Source organism: Cryptomeria japonica, chromosome 11 (genome assembly GCF_030272615.1).
Source record: "Cryptomeria japonica chromosome 11, Sugi_1.0, whole genome shotgun sequence".
NCBI lineage: Eukaryota > Viridiplantae > Streptophyta > Pinopsida > Cupressales > Cupressaceae > Cryptomeria > Cryptomeria japonica.
In genome coordinates this window covers 553,438,873-553,463,045 of record NC_081415.1, presented here as the reverse complement: position 1 = coordinate 553,463,045, position 24,173 = coordinate 553,438,873, and positions in this window count along the sequence as shown.

Genomic DNA, 24,173 nt, shown 5'->3' with positions numbered 1-24,173 from the left:
GTAAAGGAAAATATGATTAGACCAATAAGAAAAACACCAAATTCAAACATCCAATCCATATCTTCAACATAACAAAATGATCTCCAGATGATAACAATTCATCATCACTGTCAGTGAACCATATAGCCTACTGGTGAACATATACTGGTGACTATGCATAAGCCACTAACCATGCCATTGAACACAATCTGTCAGTTCAAAAACAAACTAATAAAACTAGAGTGCCAAATCGATAATGCAGATCTCTAGGAGGATAAGTGTTGACATCAATTATGAAACCAATGCAACACATGATGAATTCATATATAATACTGCAAATCTCCCCCTTTGGCATTGATGGCAACACTAGATGGAAAAACATCTAAGTTCCAAAAACAGAATGCAAAAAACCAACAAGGCAACAATCTCCCAAAATAGATTAACACCAGAAACAAAAACCAAAATACATCTCTCCAAGTAGAATGTTCATCTCTCCCCAAAGTACAATGTTTTTACATAGATATCTCTCCCCCTTGGACATCAAATGCCAAAGCAGTTAAGAATCGATATCAAAACATAACATCCAGCTAACTACTCCCCTTGAGAAGTATCTCTCCTCCATCAAACCCAAAAACAGATTTTTCTGTTAGTCCCTATCGGTTTGATGTCAATCTTCAACATCTAAGTCTTTGTTGGTGGGGAAATTACCCCAAGCTGCTCTCTGAGATATTCCAATGTTTCCTTAAGAAAAGGCTTTGTAAAGATATTTGCAATTTTCTCTTTAGTATTCACATTAACTAATCTCACTACATTTTTTTCAACATTCTCTTTCAGAAAATTGTACTTAATAGAAATATGCGTTGTCTTAGAGTGAAATACGAGATTCTTTGATATATCAATTGTTGTTGAAATATCACAATAAATAATTAACGGTTCTTTGCATTTTACCTTTATATCCTTCAAACTTTGTTTGATCCATAATACCTTAGTACAATTAGTTGTTGCTACAACATATTTTGCTTCTACTATAGATAATGATGTACAACTCTTCTTCTTCTTGATCCATGAAATCAATCTTCTACCAAGAAATAATGCCCCGCCAGTGGTACTCTTTCTGTCATTTACATCTCCTACCCAATTTGAATATGTATATGCACATAATTCAAAATTATCATTCTTAAGATACCATAAACCAAGATTTGTTGTGCCTTGTAGGTACCAAAAAATCCTTTTAACTGTTGATTCATGATTTTATTTAGGATTGCTTTGAAATCTTGAAACAATACATACTGCAATTATTATATTAGGTCTAGTTTCAGTCAAATACAGTAAACCTCCAATCATAGATTTGTACCTTGTCGAATATATAGGAGCTGAATCATCCTTCAATGTCAATTTATCAGTTGTAGTCATAGGAGTACTTACTGGTTTGGAGTTTTCCGTACAAAATTTCTTCAAAATTTACTTCAAGTATTTTGTTTGACATATGAATATACCTTTATCTGTTTGTGAAATCTTCAAACCTAGAAAAAAAACTATCTCTTCAAAAGTTCCTTCAAGTATACTATGAATATTACATTCAAATCAATTACAAAATACGTCTTGATGCAATACAAGATGTCGGCTTCAATACGATAACCAATAACAAATTATCTCCATAATGTGTTGTGTAATGCCCCGCCAGGAAACCCCGAAGGGATAAGCTAAAATAACAAGAATAGAGTGCAATTTTTTTTTTTAAAGTTACAACACATAAGATGCAACAAGCTATCAAAGATTCAGATTACATAGCGGAAGACTTCAACTAACTCCTAAAGAGTTTCCCAACGAGATTACTTAAATTTTCACCATACACTTAGCTCACACAATAAATCCAAAAGCTGAATATCTTAATAAGGAGATAATTCATAACAGGATAATTTCTTTCAAAGATGGAAATATAAATCACAAGCAAGAATTCATCATTAAGATCCATTCATGAACTTCATTCAATCTTTTCATTTAAAATTACAAACCATACATATAACATCCTAATACCCTAGGATTTCATCAAAGCATAAGAGATCTCTCCAAGCATATTTAAATTCCTAACAACAACTGAGTATAATTCGTTACTCTAAGTTACATTCATTCATATTCTAGCTTATTGCATTAAAAGGACGATTTCACACAAGCATTACGATAAATCGCATCTCAAGCAATTATGCATTCGATCCACATGGCATTCAAGGTAGAACTGAATATAAGCATTAATAGTTAATTCCATTATCCACTTAACCATTCTAACATAAATTAATCATACATGATAAGCTGAATAAAGGAAACATGAGAGAATACACCACATAACACCATAATGATCTCGGAGTTCACCCCTAAAGGGCTACATCTCCGGGTCTGCTCAACTGCAAGACCCCCTCGGATAAATAATAAGGTTAAGAGTACAAGAGGTTACACCATACAATCCAGCCATCAAGGCGATACATAAACATTATACAAGCGACCACATCGGTCAATAAATACATAAACGATCCTTACAAGGAACAGGATCCAGCTGAACATAATCAAAGCTAATATCATAAGAGTCCATGAGAGCATCCATAAAACTGAACCATCACCACCCAAGGTCTAACATGAAACCGACACTCACAAGGGCAGAGACAGAAAGGACGACTCACAAAGGTACTCAAACAGGACAAAACGACAACACACTAGCGAACGTAGGGACAAGTGTCATCACACAACCTGGTATGGATACCATGGCAAGTCTTCATAGGTCCCGGCCCATACACTGGTAACCCTGGCAACCTAATCCGAACTTCCGGCCCATCCAAGCCTCATGTGGACCCACACATCCTCTCGTGAAGACAAGGAAGGTAGTTTGCCATTTCAGGCCTTCTCACAGCATGTCGAGTCTATGCTAGCACTCGTCCCATGTGTGAGGCACATTATCTTATTATATAAATTATTTTCTAATCTACTTAGGTTATCACTTATTAGACTCACTTTCGATGGGTTACCCAGCAACCACTTTGGGCACGGCCCCCAATCGAAAGCCACTTTCCCATATGACACTAGACTAACTCAAACGAACTCAAACCATGGAATACACATGGTAAGACGAACGGAGTTCAAGAAGAGAGAAACAATCATCTGGTCAAACATGACTCAACGGTAATCACTTAGTGACGGTGCTCTAACTAGAGACCTGACAACTAAGGTTAACCACGAATCATCATTCGACTCACTCAAGAGGATATGACCAATTATGACAACATCACAATTCAACAATCAACTTGGAATTCGAGGACTGATACAAGAACACCAAATCATCCATACGATAGGTCCTATTTAAACAAAGCAAAACATGTCGTTTCATAATTAAAGCGAATACAGTAATTAAACTCGCAAGACAATAATCAGAAAAGACAATATTCCTTAAATTGATTTAATCATTACAGACGATCAAGTTTTCTACAAGATCTAAATACAGGTTACAGTTATCTATCTCATCAAGGGTTAAGATGTTCTTGGTTTTCTAACCCCTACGGTTCAAAACATCGAACAGGCAAATTAAGCCATAACGAGTCTTTAAACCAATTTATATTAATAAAATTTGACAACCATTAAGCAATTTAAACAAGGATACATTTAATCTCCAACAAAACGTCATTAACATAACGGTCGAAAACCGACCTCTTCAGTTTCATATTTTCAATCCCAGATGCATAATACGAATCACGGGAATATAAAAATAAAAGGGAAACCAAATGAAGGTAATCTTTTCCCAATCCGAATTTTACTTTCCTATGCACGTATAGTAGAATCCAAAATGAACTGCTAAGTAAGGAGTATATTCGTTATTCCACAATCAATACATTATACACAATTTGATATTAAACCATACATCAAAATCTACATTACATAGTATATAAAAAAAATGTTATATGTATATATATTTTTTTTTGAGTTAAAAAAAATACATTTAAAAAAAAAACGTCTTTCATTATAAACTATACTCATATCATATGCATTCTTTTTTTATTTGAGTGAAAAGAATACCTAAAAAGAAAACATTTTATGAATTTTGTTTTAACCAAAACGCGATTTTTAAAAAAATGAGGAAGGCGAGCTGGGCGGGCCGTGCCCTAACCCTAGCCGCCATCCCACACCAGCCGTAGGGGATGCCCATGCGAGCGGCGCCACTGCGGTGCCCGCAGGTCCGCGGCGCCCTGCGGCCACCGCGGCCCTGCGGCCACCGCAGTGTGCCGCGGCCTAGCCATTCACACCAGCGAGGGAGGACGTGCGGGGGGAGGTAACGTGCGAGAGAGAGGGGGAAAAGAGTGGGGGAGGGGAGGGGAGCGGGTGGAGCTCCGCTCCCCGCTCTCCCAAACCCCGGCCCGCAGTTCAAACAAGAAAGAAAACAACGCCCAGTCCGCCCCGTAAAGCAACAACGCACAGCTAACAAAAAGAGGTAATATAGTTCATGGATTAACATTGGGTAAAAATGGGCATTTACACAGCGCCATAAAATTTAAACACAGCGCTAAAAACATAAAAACATAGCTCGAAAATGTAATAATAAATTTCTTTATTTTCTTTGAAACACAGTCCGAAATTCCATAACAAAACGCCCAGCACCAAAATTTGACAGAGAGAAATTTCGATTTGATCAAAGTTCGGTTTAAACGAACTGGGATTGATATCACATTATCATGATGGTTTTCTCATCCTTTTCAAACGCCCAAGGGTTTCAAACACCCAAAAACAAAGAGGATTTAACCAACATCTCAAAACCAAAATCTCAAAACCAAAATTTCCAGCTAATTCAAATGGACAATCACATTGATTTTCAATAACAAGTTCAGAATCCTACCTTAAAACGCAATCCTGGAATGGCCGAAGGAGAGCTCACCTGCCAGATCCAGCACCATTCCTTCCCAAAACCTCCAATTTCATTTCCCATTTTCTTGCCAAAATTTTCTCCAACCAAAGATTTTCCAAATTTGTCCACCCCCCCACTTTTCCCCAAATTGGGTTATATGGCAGAGTTGACCCAAAATTTTCTATTTTTGGAATAAAAATTTTATTTACAAAATAATTCTCCAAATTTAATACTTTTTCAACTATAACAACAATTTAGCTTGCTCGTTAATTCAAAAATCGATTTCTTCAATCAATTGAATTTAACCTTTCGAAATTCAGAAGCCGCAGAATACAATTAATCCATTGCGAGGAAATACAAAGCTTTCCTTTTTCAACAGCATATATAAATGCATTAATATTCAAAAACAGACATTAAAATCGAATCTACTCCCAAATTAAAACAGGCAATTCATTAATCTTCAATGCACAAACGCATAAATACTCAAAATAATGCTAAGGACTAATTAATCAATTTACCAAACACACCAGGCACGCAAATCAAGAAAGTCAACCAAACGGATGACTCGCAAACCCAAGCAAGAAGGGATTACCGACAACGACTGGAAATGCTCACTAGAACACGACGAAGGTCAACTAGGGTCTCACGACCACCTAATCCGACTCTAGGGATTAACAAGGGTACACTCAACCCTGCAAAACCAGGTGACGACGAACCTCGCACTCATGTGACTTCGTACCTGGAATCCCCTGCAACCAACGATCATACACGCATACATAAATAATAACTTAATGAAATCATTAGTCCGATACTAATACCACGAAATAGGGACACTGAATAACCTGCATACAACTAGAGAGAAAACCACATCAATAGCTATGCGTTAATCAACATCTGACTATAACATAATATTACGATTAACTAATCAAGATTAAGCCAAGGTTAGAAATAGACTAGGGTAGGGGTACTACATGCTATGCTGATCTGGAATAGATAACGTGTACTAGTTCATAACCTAGACCTATTTGCCGATAACAACAAATATGTCAACCCAATTAGACCAATAACCAAAACACCAAAACCAAGTATCCAAACCACATCTTCGAGATAATCAAGTGATCTCTAGATGATAACAAGTCATCATCAATGTCGATGCACCATATAATCTGCCGATGAGCATATACCAGTGACTATGCATAAGTCACTGACATTACCAGTGAACATAATGTGTCGGTTCAACACAATCATAGATCTCCAAAAGGATAAGTATTTACATCAATGACAAAACTAATGCAACACATCCATAATACCAACAAAAAATGCAAGAAATACTCTAACTACCTCAATTTTGGCTACCGGTGGAAATGTTTCATTATAATCAATTCCTTCTTTCTGAGAATAATCTTTACAAACTAATCTTTCTTTATTTTTGATTACCTCACCATCCTCATTATATTTATTTTTAAATACCCATTTAGTTCCAATTACTTTTTTGTATTTCGGTCGGGGAACTAATGTCCATGTATTGTTCTTTTCAATCTGCCCTAATTCATCTTCCATTGCTTTTATCCATTGTTTATCTTGACATGCTTCAATAACGGATGCTGGTTCAACTTGAGAAATTAAACATATGTCTTCATTTTCCAATCTTCCTCTTCTCATAACACCTTAATTTTGGTTTCCAATTATCTAATTCTCTGAATGATTCAATCTTACATACCTGGGTTTATTCACATGTTGTTGTTCTTCAGTCACGGTTGAGTTTTCTGATTATGCCAGTTTAGAATCTACAGACCTTGAATCACCTCTAAAATGCTCATCTATCTTCACATTAGTACGTTCAATGATTTTCTACAATCTTTTATTATAACATCTGCATGCTTTGCTTCTAGATGATTAACCAAGAAATATTCCTTCATCACTTCTAGGATGAAATTTGCCAATAGACTCATCTATCCTAATATAGCATTTTCTTCCACATATTGTGAAGTATTTGAGAGTAGGAGTATGAACAAGCCATAGTTCATAAGAGGTCTCACCAGTTTCACCTTTGATGTGAACTGTGTTGAAAGTGTAAACCAATGTATTCATTTCTTCTCCCCAATACACATGAAGTAAATTTTCTTCCATTATCATGGTTCTTGCTACATCTAGAATGGTTTTTTTCTTCCTTTCCACAGCTCCATTCTGCTGAGGTGTTCGGGGTTCCGATAGTTGTCTTTTAATTCCATTTACTTCATAGAATGTATTAAATTCCCTAGATGTAAATTCTCCTCCTTGATCAAATCTCAAACATTTGATTTTCTTGCCGGTTTCATTCTCTACCATTGCCTTGTAAAGTATCTATCACCTTGAAGACTTCTTGTTCTTGTCGGGCCACACAAATCAGTATGAATTAAATCAAGAATATTATTGGATTTCTCATAAATGCTCTTAAATGTTGTTCTAACTTGCTTTCCCATTTGAGATTCCTTACATACTGGATTATGAGGTTTCATAGTCTTAGGTAAATTCCTTACTGCCTTAGTTGAACTGATCTTTACAATGCAATCAAAATTCACATGACAGATTATCTTATGCCATAACCAAATTTCATAAATGTGAGCAATCAAAAATGTCTTATCACTAGTATTCAAATGAAAGATATTACCTTTAGTCTGATTACCGGTTGCAATCTTCAATCAAGTTCTATTTATGATTTTGCATTTTCCATTCTTGAATTGTAACAAAAACCCTTTTTCCACTAATTGACCAACACTCAAAAGATTATTCTTTAAACCTTCAACATAATAAACATTGTCAGTATTGTGTTTACCATCCAAATAAATAGTGCCTCTTCCTTTGATTAAACATGCTTTATCATCTCCAAATCTTACTAGAGCTCCATGACATTTCTAGAATGACAAGAATTTTCTTTTATCACAAGGCATATGGTGTGAGCATTCACTATCAATGATCCATTCATCATTTTCTTCATTTTTTGTTGCCAATGCCTGCTCTACCAGTTTGACAATGGGTGTTTGTTGATCATCTTTTATTGCAACAAATTCCCATCCATTATGTGTTGGATCTTCATCTGAATCATCTGTAACACCTTCATCTGCATAGTAACATGACTTATCTCTATTATTCTTAAATCTATATCTCTAGTATTCAGGGTAAGGCTTATATGTTCTCTTTGCTTCCTCTCTTAGTCTTGCATGTCTATCAGGACACCTAGATGCTATATGACCAATTTTATTGCAATTAAAACATTTGAAAGGTGCTTTACCTTCATACTTACTTCCTACTGGACCTTTACGCATCTTCCTTGCACAAAGTGCTTCAAGTTCCTCGTTTTCCCTTATAATATCCTCGAGTTCTTTTGCATAAAGTTCTTTCCAATCAGATTTTTCAGATGATGATGATGATGATTCTTTGAAAGTGAAATCAGGCTTGATAGTCGCAACAGGACCAAATTCCTCAAGCGCAAATGTTGAAAGTTTTCTAACCAAGGTATATCTAGATACTGATGTATTAGGTATTGTTCTCAACTCAATAATAGAAGCAACTTTCATTTTGTAAGCCGGTGGCAAGGATCTTAAAACTTTAGAAACAATTTTATCTTGACTTAAAGATCCTGCACAACATTGTATTCCTAAAACAATTTTATTAACTCTTTCCATAAATGGAGAAATTCTTTCATCTTCTTCCATTTTCAAATTTTCATACCTGACCCGATAACATTCCAGTTTTGCAATTTTGATAGTGGTATCTCCTTCATTTAATGTTTCTAGTTTATCCCAAATAGCTTTAGCAGTAGATCGATCTGATAATCCCATGATTTGTTTATGTGCTAATACAGTTAGAAGTGTTTATCTTCCTTTGCAATTGTTCTCTGTCTTTAGCCAATGTCGGTGGATGAGGGATATTCGGAGTAGGACCAACACAACCATTGTTTATAACATCCCATGTATCTCTTCCTATGCAGTTCAGATGTGTTTCCATTTTGATCTTCCATATACCATAATTAGTTCCATCAAGTTTAGGATTGTCCTTCTTGAAAATATTTGCTGCTATAGGATCTCCTCAAGATGTTAGGCTTCTACAAAAAGAGGATTTGGCTCTGATACCAATTGTTAGGAACCTGAAGGACAATTGAGAGGGGGGGTGAATCAGTTGTCAATAAATTATAACCCAAATGTAAATTATTCCAACTTAAACCATAGAGTTGGTAAACTAAATTTAATACTGGTAAAACAGATTAACAGTTATAACAGTATCGATATAACTTAATGCATTAAATAGAAAGGAAAACAACATCCATAATATATGACATAGAGATTCAATACTGGTTTAAGCTCTGACAAACACCTTCATAACCTTCTTTCAACCTCTAGATAATGTCTGCATGATTCGCACAAGGATCTGTATATATGATCTTCAATATTTGTACATATACTCATACGTTACCATATCATTACATCTCTAAAATTAGATCTTACATTTATTTATACAAAACCTAAGACCTTAATATGAGGTCATCTCCCTAAAGATATTACATTTAAATCAATAACAAAATAAGCCTTCATACAATACAATATGTTGGCTTCAATATAATTACACATTATTCAATGAATAAACCATTTCCAAAATGCATTGTGCTGATCTGGAACATAATATCTTGTACTGGTCCATAACATAGACCTATCTACTGGTAAAGGCAAATATGATTAGACCAATAAGCAAAACACCAAATCCAAACATCCAATCCATGTCTTCGACATAACCAAATGATCTCCAGATGATAACAGGTCATCATCACTGTTGCTGAACCATATAACTGGCCGGTGAACATATGCTGGTGATTGTGCATAAGCCAGTAACCATGTTGGTGAACCCAATGTGTTGGTTCAATAATAAACCAAGAAAAATAGAGTGCAAAATAAACAATGTAGACCTCCAAAAGGATAAGTGTTGACATCAATGACAAAACCAATGCAACACATGATAAAGTCATCCATAGTACCAACAAACATACTCCAAAAAAATAATTTTATTTTTACATTGAAAGTATAAAAGGAGATCTACACCTCTCATTATAAACCTAACAATCTAGTTGATCAATTTATCATCCTACACTCTAAAAAATTAAAAGGAGTGAGCAACCAATCATTGATCAAGTATTGAAGGTGGCATTAATGATCAATGTTTTATGAAGATATCCTAAATATAACCCTAATTGCTTTTTGTAAAGACATACATAACTTCATCAAAGTAAACATTATGGGTTTCAATATTACATTTTAGATTTTGTCTTTGGCTCAAAAGGAAACTGTTAGAGTTATTTTTAATTAGGTAATAATTATTTATTTAATTATTAGTCTATTATACTCTACGCTTAAGATAAACTTAACAATCTTATAATTATTTAGAGTTTTCACTTTTAGGGTTTTGAGTATCCTTTAATAAGGGTTCTCTTTTTATATTTATCATAAGAATTTTTATTATTGAATTACATTCTTGTTCGACAATCAATATGACTCCTTTTTTTTGGATCTCTGAATTTTGGTCTCCATAGCTTTTTTGCTTCGTTCCTTCTGTGATAGGTTTGTATGCAGCTGCTTTTTGGGAGCTGTAGAATTGATTTTTTGTCAACTCCAATATAGTATCACAGATCCAAATATGTATTCCCCTGTTCTCTTCATCATATATTTTTAGCCTTGTTCTTCAGATCTGTGTGTTTGAGGGTTTGTGCAGTTGCTTATTTTCCATTTATAGGGTTAGCAGATTTTTTGGTGTATTTTGGTACCAAAAAGACCTCATGGTTGGATTTCAGAGGCCGATTCCATGAAATTTCATAAAAAATTCATTATATTTTGGTGACAGGTGTTCTGGAGGCAAAAACAATATTAGGCCCCAAGCCCTACGCCTCAAGGCACACAGATCGAGAAAAAGTTATTTAGGTACAGTTTAATGCTTGTGGAGGCTAATGGTGTTAATATGAACCATCAAGGCCACGTTGGTGGTTACCAATTGTCTCCTAGACAGTCACCACCTAACGCTCTTTACAGCGTTGACCCCACCCTTCCGATCACCGTGGTGGTCATAGTAACTGCTACCCCTAGGAGCTGCCTGCTGAGAGCCACCTGCTGACAACTGCATATCACCAATTCCCTGACCACCACTACCGCTAGCCACCAAAGCGGCCTCGCCGCCTAGAGAAGTCATCGCTTTTTTGTTGCCCAGAGCACTGTCGCCTCAATGGCCACCCCACTTTGTTGGCTCGCAACCACTGCCATCACCAGCCCGGTCATCGGCCACTGCCTCATGTCTATGGCCACCTGCTCCACCTAGCTGCCACCGCTTCTTAACCCAGTCACCGCCCTTGCACCACTGTCGCGCCACCCAGGAGCCACCGACCTATTTCCGGCCCCTCCCTTATTTTTTTGGTGATTGGGTTTTTTTTGTAGGCCAAAGATTCTTCTCCTACAAGTTTTTCTAGGAAGATTGGTTTTTTGGCGATGATGGCCATACAACCGTCAAATTTATACTAGCAGGAATAGTCAGATGTCAGCATTGTGTAGGCAGCCTTCACACCCCTTCTAGGCCTATTTAGAGCACCTTCATTTTTTTGGCCTTATCTTAGGCTCACGAAGGCGTTTTCGACAAATCTTATATCGTTGCAAGTATCTTTCTGAGCTCAATCCTGACCGAGAGGTTTGAACTTTTTATTTTTCTTTTTTGATGGTTTTTTTTTTTGTCAAAGCCAAAAATTCATTTTTGCACTCTGGGAGACATAACTTAAGCATCCAAACTCCATTTTTCAAAAAAAAAAATATCGTTGGAAATCTTGTTCTCTGAACTTTCTAGTAATATGAGTTTTATTACCAAATTCTTCTATAAATACATTTTATTTAATTTTTTTTTTTTTCAGCACTCTTGTGAATATCTTGGATGTTTCACATCCCGGGATATCTCTTTTTCAGTAGGATATCTCATCTTTGGCTAATCTTTCCTTATTTCTAGTGTTCTATCTCTTTTGATTATTGTACATCATTTTGTAAGTTCTTTTTTACAAACGCACTAAGATAAAATGCCACTATGCATTGTATACTTGGGATCTTGTACATCTTGTGCCTTATTGTACATGCACTACATTATAAAGTGGCATGGGGGTGGATTTTTGCCTTTTTTTTCCATCTACCTTTGTTACGTCAGTGTTCCTTCCATGACACTAGCTTCATGATGTCTGTTAAGTGAGTGTTCCTTCCATGATACTATGTACTTTTTCTCTGCACCTTCGATGTTCCTAGTTCTTCATCACGTAGTTCTTGTTGGTTGTTCTTTTCGGTGTACCTGTCCCTCTCCCTTGTTAGTATTATGGGGGGTTTCTCATATTGTTCTAATGATTCCTTGGTTTGATTGATCAACTCTTCAAGCTTTGGTGTTTTATGCCATCTGTATCTTTGAGTTCAGTTGTTTGCGTTTGTTTGCCATCTGATTCGAGTAGTGTCATTTGAGGGAATTCATGCAGATTACAGTCTTCTCCACCTAGTTATGTTCTATTTCAGTGGAGGTTCTTCAGATCAGTAGTTACTCTTTGACAATATTTGGAACTTCTTCATGCTTCAGTGGGTTTGTTCACGATCCTCCTTTGTTCTTGTTTTCTAGGACATTCTCTTGTTTGGAGGCTTCTTCAAACCTTCACTAGTCTTCATCTATTTTTGCAGTAGAGTTTTTTTTTTCCCATGTGGTTTTCTCTATTTCTCCATCTTACAGAGACTCTTTTGTACTTAGGTACCTCATCAGGCCTAGTTGTGGGGACCCATTGTTGCTTTCATGCATTTTTTGTTTAAATATATTTTAGTCCTTAGTTGGTTTTTAGCAACTCCGTAAGTTCATCTTAAGGCGGAGTGTTAGAGTTTTATTTATTATCTAATAATTATTTATTTAATTATTAGTCTATTATACTCTATGCTTAAGCTAAACTGAGGAATCTTATAATTCTTTAGGATTTTCACCCTTAGGGTTTTGAGTATCCTTTTATTGAATTGAAATCTTGTTGCACAATCAATATGCCACATCTTTTCTAGATCTCTGAATTCTGGCCTCCATATCTTTTTTGCTTCTCTCCTTGTGTGACAGGTTTGCATGCAGGTGATCTTTGGGAGCCGCAGAGTTGAATTTTCCTCTCCTCTAATAGAAAGTACTTTACTTCAGTCTTTCATTACAATCATCTATTAAATTTCATGGTTAATTCTAAAATTGGGGTTTGACATAAGGAAAACCTCTATTCCAAATATATTTCCCTTTCTTTATGTGTGTAGGAAATAAGTATGAACTTGTACTTGGGAAATATGATAGTGTCAATAGTGATGAACATGTGGAATTTTGATAGTGGAAAATTTGAAGGACTAGTGTGAATTTATTTTACCCAGTCGTAATAAATTAGACCAAACTTTTGGGAATAGATTGGTCATAACTTCTTTTGCCTAGATCCAAGTTTTTGTCTTAGTGGAATATTTGTAGCATCTTGTCTATGTCAGATTGCTTCAATACTTCATTATTTTCTCCTAATTTCATAACCAATACAATACATCTGAAGAATAAGGTGTAATCATAATTAACCAATTGAATCCAATCAAAATCTTAGTCTCTTTCCTATAAGGATTAAGGTTAAATTTATTAGGTTTAAATCTCTTTCAATGTATGTGTGTTAATTTGGCTAGTTACTGGATTTATTATGTTAAACCACTGTTGGTGTAAATAAATATTCATGATGGATATTATTACACTTTACTTAAGTTAACTTAGGATAATGCATCTCTTCATAGTTTTAATTTGAGACACTTAGGGAAGTGTGCACATAGGGATAGAGCTTGTAGGAGAAATTCCACCTTTTGTGGTCTTATTTTGCTGTTACACTCCACATTTGGTGGGTCATCCACCTCTTGTGGAATATTATATTATTTCTCCTACCTACCCCTAGTATTTCTTACCCACCCTTGTTTCTCATTGAGCCACATGTCATGATTGTGTGCTCATACATCCATATGGCCTTGCCTATATAAGCAGGCCTATATAAGCAAGCCTTTATTCATTGTATTGGTGAATCTAGTTGATCATTTTCATATTGATGAGAATATAGTTTGTTCTTGTCATTCTTTTGTCTCTATTTTAATACTTTTCATTGTGCCCTTGATATTGGCAAAATATCACATGGTATCAGAGCCATTGGGACTTCACTGATTGGTTTTTGGAGACATCGTGGAAGGCTTCTATTTTCGGATCTGAGGGACTACATTTTTTGGAGGCATATTAGAGCGTTTTCAACCTCACCATTGCGTCCAGGAGGTCATTTCCATAAAAATCGAGTATAAATTTGACCTATTTTGACGAAAATCAATTTTTGGGTGTGGAGGAAATTTTCTGCCCAATTTGGGCGATACGGTACGAAATTTTCAGTTTTTTTTTCAAAAAAAAATTTTGAAAAATAATTTTCCGGTTGAAAACTTTTTTAAAATTTTTTTTTTATTTGGGATTCATACGTTCTACCCAGTCAGCAACACACAGTCAGCGCCCAATCAGCATTTTTTTTGGAAATTCTCAGACCCCTCTCTGTTGAGCTGTTTGGTTTTTTGGGTCAACTTTGGAGGCCCATAACTTGCTCAATTTTGCTCCTTTTTGGGTGTAATTGTTTTTTATTTGGGCTAATTTTTTGTGCTCTTCACAGTGGTGTGGTTATTTTCTAGTTTTGGTGCATAGGGTTTTCAGAATTTTCAGATTCTCTCAGCTGTACCTATCCAATCCTCAATTTTGCAACTTCAAAGGCCTCGTTTGAGCTCATACGACCTCCTTTTCAGGTGCCGTTTTTTTTTAAAGTGAATTTTTTTTCATTTACTTTCATAATCTATGATCAGATTTTAGAGATTTTAAGTAAAAATTGTACTTTCAAATATTGGTCTTATTTGGCCTATTTGGTACTTGTAAATTGCTTGGATCTTAGTTTAGATCTCTTGCATTATTAGTTTGAGTCTCTTTTTGCCTTATTGAGGCAGTTGTAAAATTGAAATCAGAAGTCCACTTTGCCAGTTTTTTGCAAGTGGCCCATTGTACATGCACTAAGTATAAAGTGCCAAATCATCACTTTTGGGGGGGTTCTTTGATTGAGTGAATTTGGGGGGGTGTCTTGTGTGATTGTGTCTCTTTTTCCTTGTGCTCTTTCACTTTTGTTGCAATGAGTCCTCATAAATTTCTACCTTTAACTCCACATAATTATGCATCATGGAAAATTAAAGTATGGAGCAAATTAATGGAAAAACATCTCACACATTACATTGAAGGAACAATAGTAGCACCACCTGATCCTAAGGCTGATCCTAATGCTCATTTAGAATGGCTCACTAATAATTGCATGGCTCTTGGAACTTTGTGCAAGTATGTATCAAATGACCTCATCTTTCATATTGAAAAGTGTACTACAATCAAAGATGCTTGGGATATGCTTTAGAAATTGTATGGTCAAGTTGATAAAATGAGAGGTTATAAGATTGACAATGAGCTCACCAAATTGAATCCCAAGAGTTTTGATACAATCCAAGATTATGTCACCAAAGCAAATGAGCTAAGAGCAAAGCTTAAGGATTGTGGAATTGACAAAAAGGATGCTCAGTTGATATTCAACTTGCTGGACAAGCTTGCACCAGAATATGCAGCATTTGTGTCTAGCTTCCAAACTCATCATTTGACAGTGGGGCATTCCTATGTTATGCCTTCATTTGATGCTTTCACAGAAATGTTGATATTGGAACAATCTAAGTTGTTGAACATGGGGCTTCTCAAGTCTTCAAAGTCCAAGGCTTTGGTGGCTAATCAAGGGAATCAAGGAAGTCAAGGCAAAGATTCCAACAAGAAGAAGAAGCAATCTAAGTCATAGCCACAACAAGAAAAAGGACAATCATCCTCTCCATCACAAGGCAATTTTTCATCCTCTTCCAAGAAGGGGACACCATCTACGAAGGATAATCCAGCTTGTGCATATTGCAATAAGTATGGTCATGATGAGCATCGATGCCACACAAAGCAAGTTGATGAGTTAACTAATCTTCTTAAGAAAAACAACATCAACTTACCATCTACCTACACAAAGAAGGATTCATCTCCTTCCTCTTCCTCATGGTCTAAGGGAAAAGGGAAAGCATTTGTGGCTACAACAAGTTCTTCACAGTAGTGGATACTTGACTCAGGTGCCTCATATCACATGGGTTCTACAAAGGAGCAATTTTCTTCATTGGAGCCATCTAAGGTACCTCACATTTACATAGGTGATGATACACAAGTAGAGGTTGAAGGGAAAGGTTCAGTTGACATGGATGATGGAACATTTGAGAATTTTCTCTATGTTCCTAACTTGTCTACCAACCTTCTCTCTATCTACGAAATCACTCACTATGGGAATGGGAAAAAGGTTGAGTTTACACCAGATTCAGTTGTGGTAAAGGAACTTGATGATGATGCCTTGGTAGTAGTGGTACAAGTCAATGACAACTCAAGGCTTTATTCATTCTCCCACTTTGTGCCAAGTTCACCTTCTAGGGCCTTGCTTACTCATTCAAATTCAAAAACTAAGCTATGGCATGAGCTGTTTGGTCACCTCAACTACCACTATGTTCAACAGCTCAACACTAAAGACATGGTCACAGGTCTACCTCGAATCAGTTTTTCGGAGGGTGTATGTACAGGTTACTCCATGGGAAAGCATCCCGAGGAAAAGTTTGATAAAGGGAAAGCTTGGAGAGCTTTGCAAGTTCTTCAACTTGTTCACAACAATGTAGCAGGTCCATTTGCAACACCTTCATTTAGTAAGGCCCGCTATGTCCTCACCTTCATTTATGACTACTCCCGCTTCACTTGGGTCTACTTTCTCATTCATAAGAGTGAAGTATTTGACAGATGTCAGGACTTCAAGACTCGTGTGGAGAAGCAATCCGGGAAAGTGGTGAAGATTCTTTGCATAGATAATGGAAGGGAATATGTGAATAAAAGACATGAGGATTTTTGTACACTTGAGGGAATTGATCTTCAGCATTCTGTTGCATACACTCCACAGCAGAATGGAGTTGCAAAATGCAAGAATACAAATCTCAAAGAAAAGGCTAGTTGAATGATTCATGCACATTCTCTCGATCCCACCTTTTGGGCTGAGGCTATCAGTTGTGCCACACACATCCAAAATTGGGTTCCTCACAAAGCTTTGCAAGGTATTACTCCTTTTGAGGCTTGGGCTGGTAGGAAACTGATTGTTAGACATTTCAGAGTCTTTGGGTGTCCAGCATGGGCTCGCATACCTCCACAGAAACGCAAGGCATTGGAACCTCAGAGTCGGCCTTGCATATTTATTGGATATCCTGAGGGTGTTAAGGCATATAGACTAATGGATCCTGAGACACATGAGGTGTTCATTGAGAGGAGTGTTCACTTTGAGGAAAGCTCTCCTAGCTTAGCCTCTCTACCTACTCCACCTTCCTCCATTGTGGATAGTGATGCTAGTGATTCAGATGATGAGACTCCTTCAACTTCGACTCGTAGGGTTACACCTCCGCAGGGTCCACTTGCAGTTGAGGGGCCTCGTTCTCCACCTCCACCTAGACCTCATTGGGCTCGACAGACACTTGAGTCCATGGGTTCTCTTGTTGGGGATCCTTCAGATACATGAAGAACTCGATCAAAACATCAGGATCTTCCACATGCATTCATTGCTACTACTTTCAATCCACAGACATTTTGGGAAGCATCAGGGGTTCTTGAGTGGGACCAAGCTATGGAGGAAGAGTATAGTTCAATGTAAGTGGATCTATCAGACCAAGTATGTAGTGGATGGTAGTGTGGATAAGTACAAGGCTTGACTTGTTGCGAAAGGTTTCTCCCAGGTAGTAGGTGTTGACTATACTGAGACCTTTGCACCCGTAGCCAAGATGAACTCTATTCGCTTGACACTTGCTATTGCTGCAGCTCATGGTTGGACTGTACATCAGATGGATGTGAAGAGCGCTTTTCTTCATGGTGATCTTGATGAGGAGATTTATATGGAGCACCTGCAGGGTTTCATCTAGGATACTTCCTTGGTTTGCAGACTAAGGAAATCTCTCTATGGTCTTAAGCAGGCCCCCAGGGCTTGGTATGCCAAGATGGATTCCTTTCTTCTCTCAACAGGGTTCACCAGGTGTCATTCTGATCCGAATGTCTATATTTTGTGATAGGATGACTCTCACTTGATACTTGTGCTCTATGTTGATGATTTGATCATTACAGGGAGTACCGCATCCATCATTAGCAGGGTCCAATCTGCTTTGCATGACAGATTTGCTATGACTGACTTGGATCTTTTAAACTACTTTCTCGAGATAGAGATTCCATAGTCACCTTCCGGGATTACACTATCGCAGCCCAAGTATGCTCTTGATCTACTTGCACGCTTTCATATGGCTGATTGTAAGCCTACACCGACTCCCTTTCTTTCCGGAGTCAAGCTTGAGGCTCAGTGTTCTTCTCCACCAGTTGATGCCACTTTGTATCGTCAGCTTATGGGTAGTCTCATCTACTTGACCCATACATGCCCTGATATTTCATTTGCAGTTGGCATGGTTTCTTGCTTCATGCAGGAACCACATGAGCTTCATTGGAAAGCTGCCAAATGCATCCTTCATTACATCTAGGGTACACATCACTATGGGATTCACTATGCAGCAAGCACAGGACTTCGCCTGGTTGGTTACACAAACTCCGATTGGGCTGGCGATCTTAATGATCGTAAGTCTACTTCTGGTTATATTTTTCACCTCGGTTTAGGCCCCATTTGTTGGCAGAGCAAGAAGCAACATGCTATTGCTCTTTATTCGACTAACACTGAGTATCGAGGTGCTGTTAACGCAGTGACTGAGACCATTTGGCTTCAGCAGATTCTCACAGAGTTTGGGTTCACCACTCCACGACTGATAGTTCTACATTGTGACAATCAGAGTGCTATTGCTATCTCAAAAAACCTGGTCCAGCATCAGCAGACCAAACACATCGTGATCCATATGCACTATATCTGAGATTTGATTCAGGAGTAGGTCATTGATTTACGATATTGTCCTACAGCAGAGCAGGTTGTAGACATATTCACCAAACCTTTCAGTGAAACTAAGTTCCAACAGTTGTGAGCTCTTTTGGGGGTGCGGGATGTGTCATTAGGGGGGGTCAACTGACTTCTCCTTTCTCTCTTATGGGGGGGACTTTTTCCTCTTTGAGGTTTTGTCCTTCTTCTTTGAGAGTCTTTTGTACATTCATCTCTCTTTTGGGGTGGAGTTTTTTCCCACTAGGTTTTCTCCCTTTCTCCGTTTGTGAGAGATTGCTTTGCATAGTTTTTCTTGCATTTGTACATTGTACATGGGTACCTATCATGTCCTAGTAGTCGAGACCCATCTTGCATTGTTGACTTGAGTCTTCATTCCCCTAAGTTGCACTTAAGGGGGGTGTTGGTGTAAATAAATATTCATTATGGATATTATTACACTTTACTTAAGTTAACCTAGGATAATGCATCTCTTTGTAGTTTGGATTTGAGACACTTAAGGAAGTGTACACATAGGGATAGAGCTTGTAGGAGAAATTCCACCTTTTGTGGTCTTATTTTCCTATTACACTCCACATTCGGTGGGTCATCCACCTCTTGTGGAATATTATATTATTTCTCCTACCTACCCCTAGTATTTCTTACCCACCCTTGTTTCTCATTGAGCCACATGTCATGATTGTGTGCTCATACATCCACATGGCCTTGCCTATATAAGTAGGCCTATATTCATTGTATTGGTGAATCCAGTTGATCATTTTCATATTGATGAGAATACAGTTTGTTCTTGTCATTCTTTTGTCTCTATTTTAATACTTTTCATTGTGCCCTTGATCTTGGCAAAATCTCACAACCACATTTCATAATTTTGACTAGATTACAAATAAAATAAGGAGACAAAGAACAATATTGTTGCAAGGCTTTATCTCTATAGGATCTAAAAAACAATTTAGCAATAAGTCTTTAGTCATGAGAAAATTTCTACAAAATTTTTGTAATTTCTTCTCATGAGTCAAGGGATCACCTTTTCTATTGTACAACTCTAATTGAGGAACCTCCATATGCTCAGGAGGAAGTGTATATATAATTTTATTGAAGAATGAGCTCGCTACATTAAATGTCACAACATTGAATTTGGATTGAGTTATGGAATCCAATTGGTATTGTAATAATTTATCAATTTGGGCTAAGTTATTGATGTTTTCTTTGGTGGATGGATTGATATTATACATATTGTATTGATGGAAGAGTAAGATTTTTGTAAATGAAGTTTGAAAGTAAGGATGTTGAATATTGTGGTATGTTGGTATGGTAGACAATTGTGAAATAAATAAGAATATTAATTAATATGATTATCCACATGACTAACATGTGTAGGATTAATAATTTGTGTGGAAGTACTCATGATACAAGATGTAAATGTAGGCACACTAGGCAAGGATGCATGCATAGGAATGGAATGGTTAAATTGACTAGTGGGTTAAGAGTAACCAATCACTTTGGCATAACTTTTGATTGGCATAATATTAGAATCAGCAATATAAAAAAGTATACACATAAAATGCACACCTATCTTATCATTTTGCACAATTATTTTTAATCCTTCGATTAATGGGATTTCCTCCCAATCAAGGTATTGCTGACCCATCCATTGTTGACGATTCTCAAATTCATTGTCAATCTTTTCCAATTGGTCAATAGTAACCCTAGTTAGTTATTTATCCACACCATGAGAAGTATGAGGAAATTGGGGATAAGTGATGTCATTTTTTGGATTAGACGAAACATCAGCATTCACAGGGAATAAATTATCCAATCGAGGGTCCATATCCCTAGTGTTTAAAACTTGGAGTGAATTAAGTTTATAACTTCTTCTCATTGAAATATTGTATATAGGACTAAGGGCAATAAACCTCATGCACAGAATAAAATTTTATGCAAATATTGAAACCTAAGCTTAAACAAACATATTCTCTATAAAACTGATTGATTAACAAATAAATTAAACAATTTGAATTATGAATTTAGACACTAGATTCCTTTAAATATGAACATAACATATCATAAAAAACAAATTTGAAAGTACAAATAAAATACAATACAACCCACAAGTCAATTTTAGAATAAATTATTAGGGTTTTTGTAAATTTAACTTGTAAATTTTTGTAACTCAATTGAAAATATGATACGTGATTTCAAATATTAATGTTAAAGCACATACAAATTAGATCTAAGACAATACATCAGAAATAAGATGAAGGAATACTTTGGGTTTCCCAAAATGTAATGGGGTAATTTGGAATTAGAGTTTCACCAATTAAAATTATATAAAACCACTAACAACACAAAGTAGCCAAAACATTGAAAGAGTGGTGAATCCAATAGATTAGATAGCCACAATCGAAGAATGAAAAGGGCTAAAATTCTAATTAGATTAATTGGTTATTGTTTGTTACTTTCTTTATACTTGAAATTGGATTTGTAATTGTGAAATTAGAATAAAATAAGGGATAATTGAGGCTAAATAACAAAAGAAAACTGGTATAGATATCCCATAGAGCTACCAACTGCGATATGGACAAAAGAAGAGAGTCAAAACCTATTCCTAGAAGTTTGATTTGAATATTTAAGATCGGGTATTAGAGATTTACCGTTATCCTTTAAATTTTTCTCTCTCAAATGTTGACCTGTTCATCATTATCAACTCTATCTAATTCTCTAATTGCAACTCTTGAGTCTATTTCCTATACATATAAAGACAGGAAAAAGATTGTGGATACGGATTTTCCTTAGGTCAAATCTTGGTTTTGGAATTAACCTTAATGAAGCTTGTTTGCATCCTTATGCAATATTTTAAGATGTCTTTTAGAACGTTCATAAAAGGTTGATCATGAATGCCATCTTGAATTCACTTCTTCTCCAATTCAGGATTAATGCTTGGTTTCTTTCTCACCTGAATTGAATGCTTTGGAGTGTAATTGAGATCAGAGAAGTTATTAAATAATTATATTTTGCACCTTTGAACCTTATTAAACCCTCCAAATCTATTAATTTATATACAAGTTATGAACCAACAAAAAAAATGGAAATTCTCTTGATTTAATACAAAAATTATTCTTATTTTTCTACCTTTTCTATTTCCCTTCAAACCACATTGTCATCCTACTTAGGCCAACAAATGCAAACATGACATGTTGTTCAGTCCACCTCTAGTTCTCTCATTTTCTTATGACATGTTATCCTTAGTTTTCATTTTCTATTTATGGTTTAGTGTTTTATTTTGTATCCCTTTCCCACTCAAGTCATTATTGATTATTTTCCCACCCTCCCATTACTTTTCTCACATAGATTAGTCCTCAAATGGTTTCCTTCTATGCTTTTTCTTTCATTCATTCAAAGTTTGTCTAATGGTGATTATAACTTGCCACTTTTTACTAATGTTTGTTTCCTAATGCCATGTCATCTTAGTTATTTTATGTCTATTTGATGTATGAGCACAGGTATGGTCATGCCATACCATGCCATTTTTTTGGATGGATAGCTATCTCCTACTTCCTATTGCTTATTGTATTGGGAGTTTCCCTAATGAATTTTTAGATATGTTTAGATCTTACACACAAAATTTTAATAGAAAAGGATAGAATTTACAATCCGTAACATCCTCGTTAGTGAAAGAGACTTTTGGGGGTACTTTTCCATCTATTTTATGTCATTGGGAATGAAAACCAAAATGCGAATATTGGACACTCTGAACAAGGAAACAAATAGAATAAAGGGAGTTTTAATTAAATCAAATTAAATTTGTCATTTATTTCTTTACGAGTTAAAAAATGAATCAACTTATAATAGAATATACATTTTTTTCATTTGACTCTTAAAACTGAATTATTGTTATTGGGAATTGAAGAGTACTTCTAGCCTATTCTTTAATTGGAATATAAATCCTAGTGACTTTCTATTTGAAGTTGTTATTTTGTTAGTGGTCATCCAAAAATATTCTTACTGATCATAAAATATGTGTATGTGTGTTCAATTCAGTTCTAGAACAACAAATGTTGAAATGTGAATGTCTTTATGCCAACTATTATTTTTTTGTGTTAATTATCCATTTTTTTGAAAATCTCAAGTAGATAAAACATAAAAAAAAGAAGAAAACTATGGAGAACATAAGAGTAGAAATATGAACAAAGTAGAGGAGAAATATTTTAATATTAAAATATTAAAATTGAATTTAGATATTCAATTAAGAAGTCAGTATCCTTGACTTTTAATTTCTATATATTTTCAAAGGTGTTATGTTGTCTCTATTATTGAACTAATTTTTTGGTTTCTAGATTCACAACTATGTTAAATTAGATGAAATTATTCACTCTTTCATATGAGGTTTAAACAAAGGTTCCACATACTTCCTTTGAGTAGGCTTAGAATATCTATCAAGAGTTTAAAAATAAAGGATAGGGTTGTGATGTTGTTATTCTCCATAAACCACCCATCTTTTCCTGATTATTTCTGATGGTATTAAAATCCCCTACTGTAATACCTTTCTCCCCTCTAAAGTTGACAATTTCTGCCACAACTCTCTTGTCTGAATAGTTGGGATTGGAAAATATACATTAATGATGAAAAAAACTTCATTGCTATGAATCATTCTATATTTCATCAAAATCCATCTTATTATCTTCCATAATTTAGCCTTCTATTTTGAGTAGATTTCAAATAACTCCTATCCCCCATGAAGCTCCAACAAATTCCACAAAATAACCTCTCCATTTTTTGTAGTTGTTTAAATGATTATTTCTTTTATCTCACTATCACATCTATGCAATTTGGTGTGATAGAAACAAATAAAAAGTTCAGTATATTGCTAGAATACTAGAGAACACAATCCCAAAAATAGAACATTAATAAAACCTCTTCCACAGCATCACAACACACAAATTTTACAATCATGTCATCCAAGTCATAGCACCTAAAACATCAATATGGATAAATGCATTGTATTTTCTATACTATCCAAATTCACTTCATACATAGCCAGACTATCAACAAATAACTATCAATATCCACATCAACTACAACACTAAGAACTTAAAAGTGTAGTTCCATGTCCACATAGCATAAAAATCATTTCTAAGTCTGAATATCTCCTCATAAATACTCTTTTATTCATATCACATCTCCTCATAATTTAAACATTTTGGAAATAACATTAGT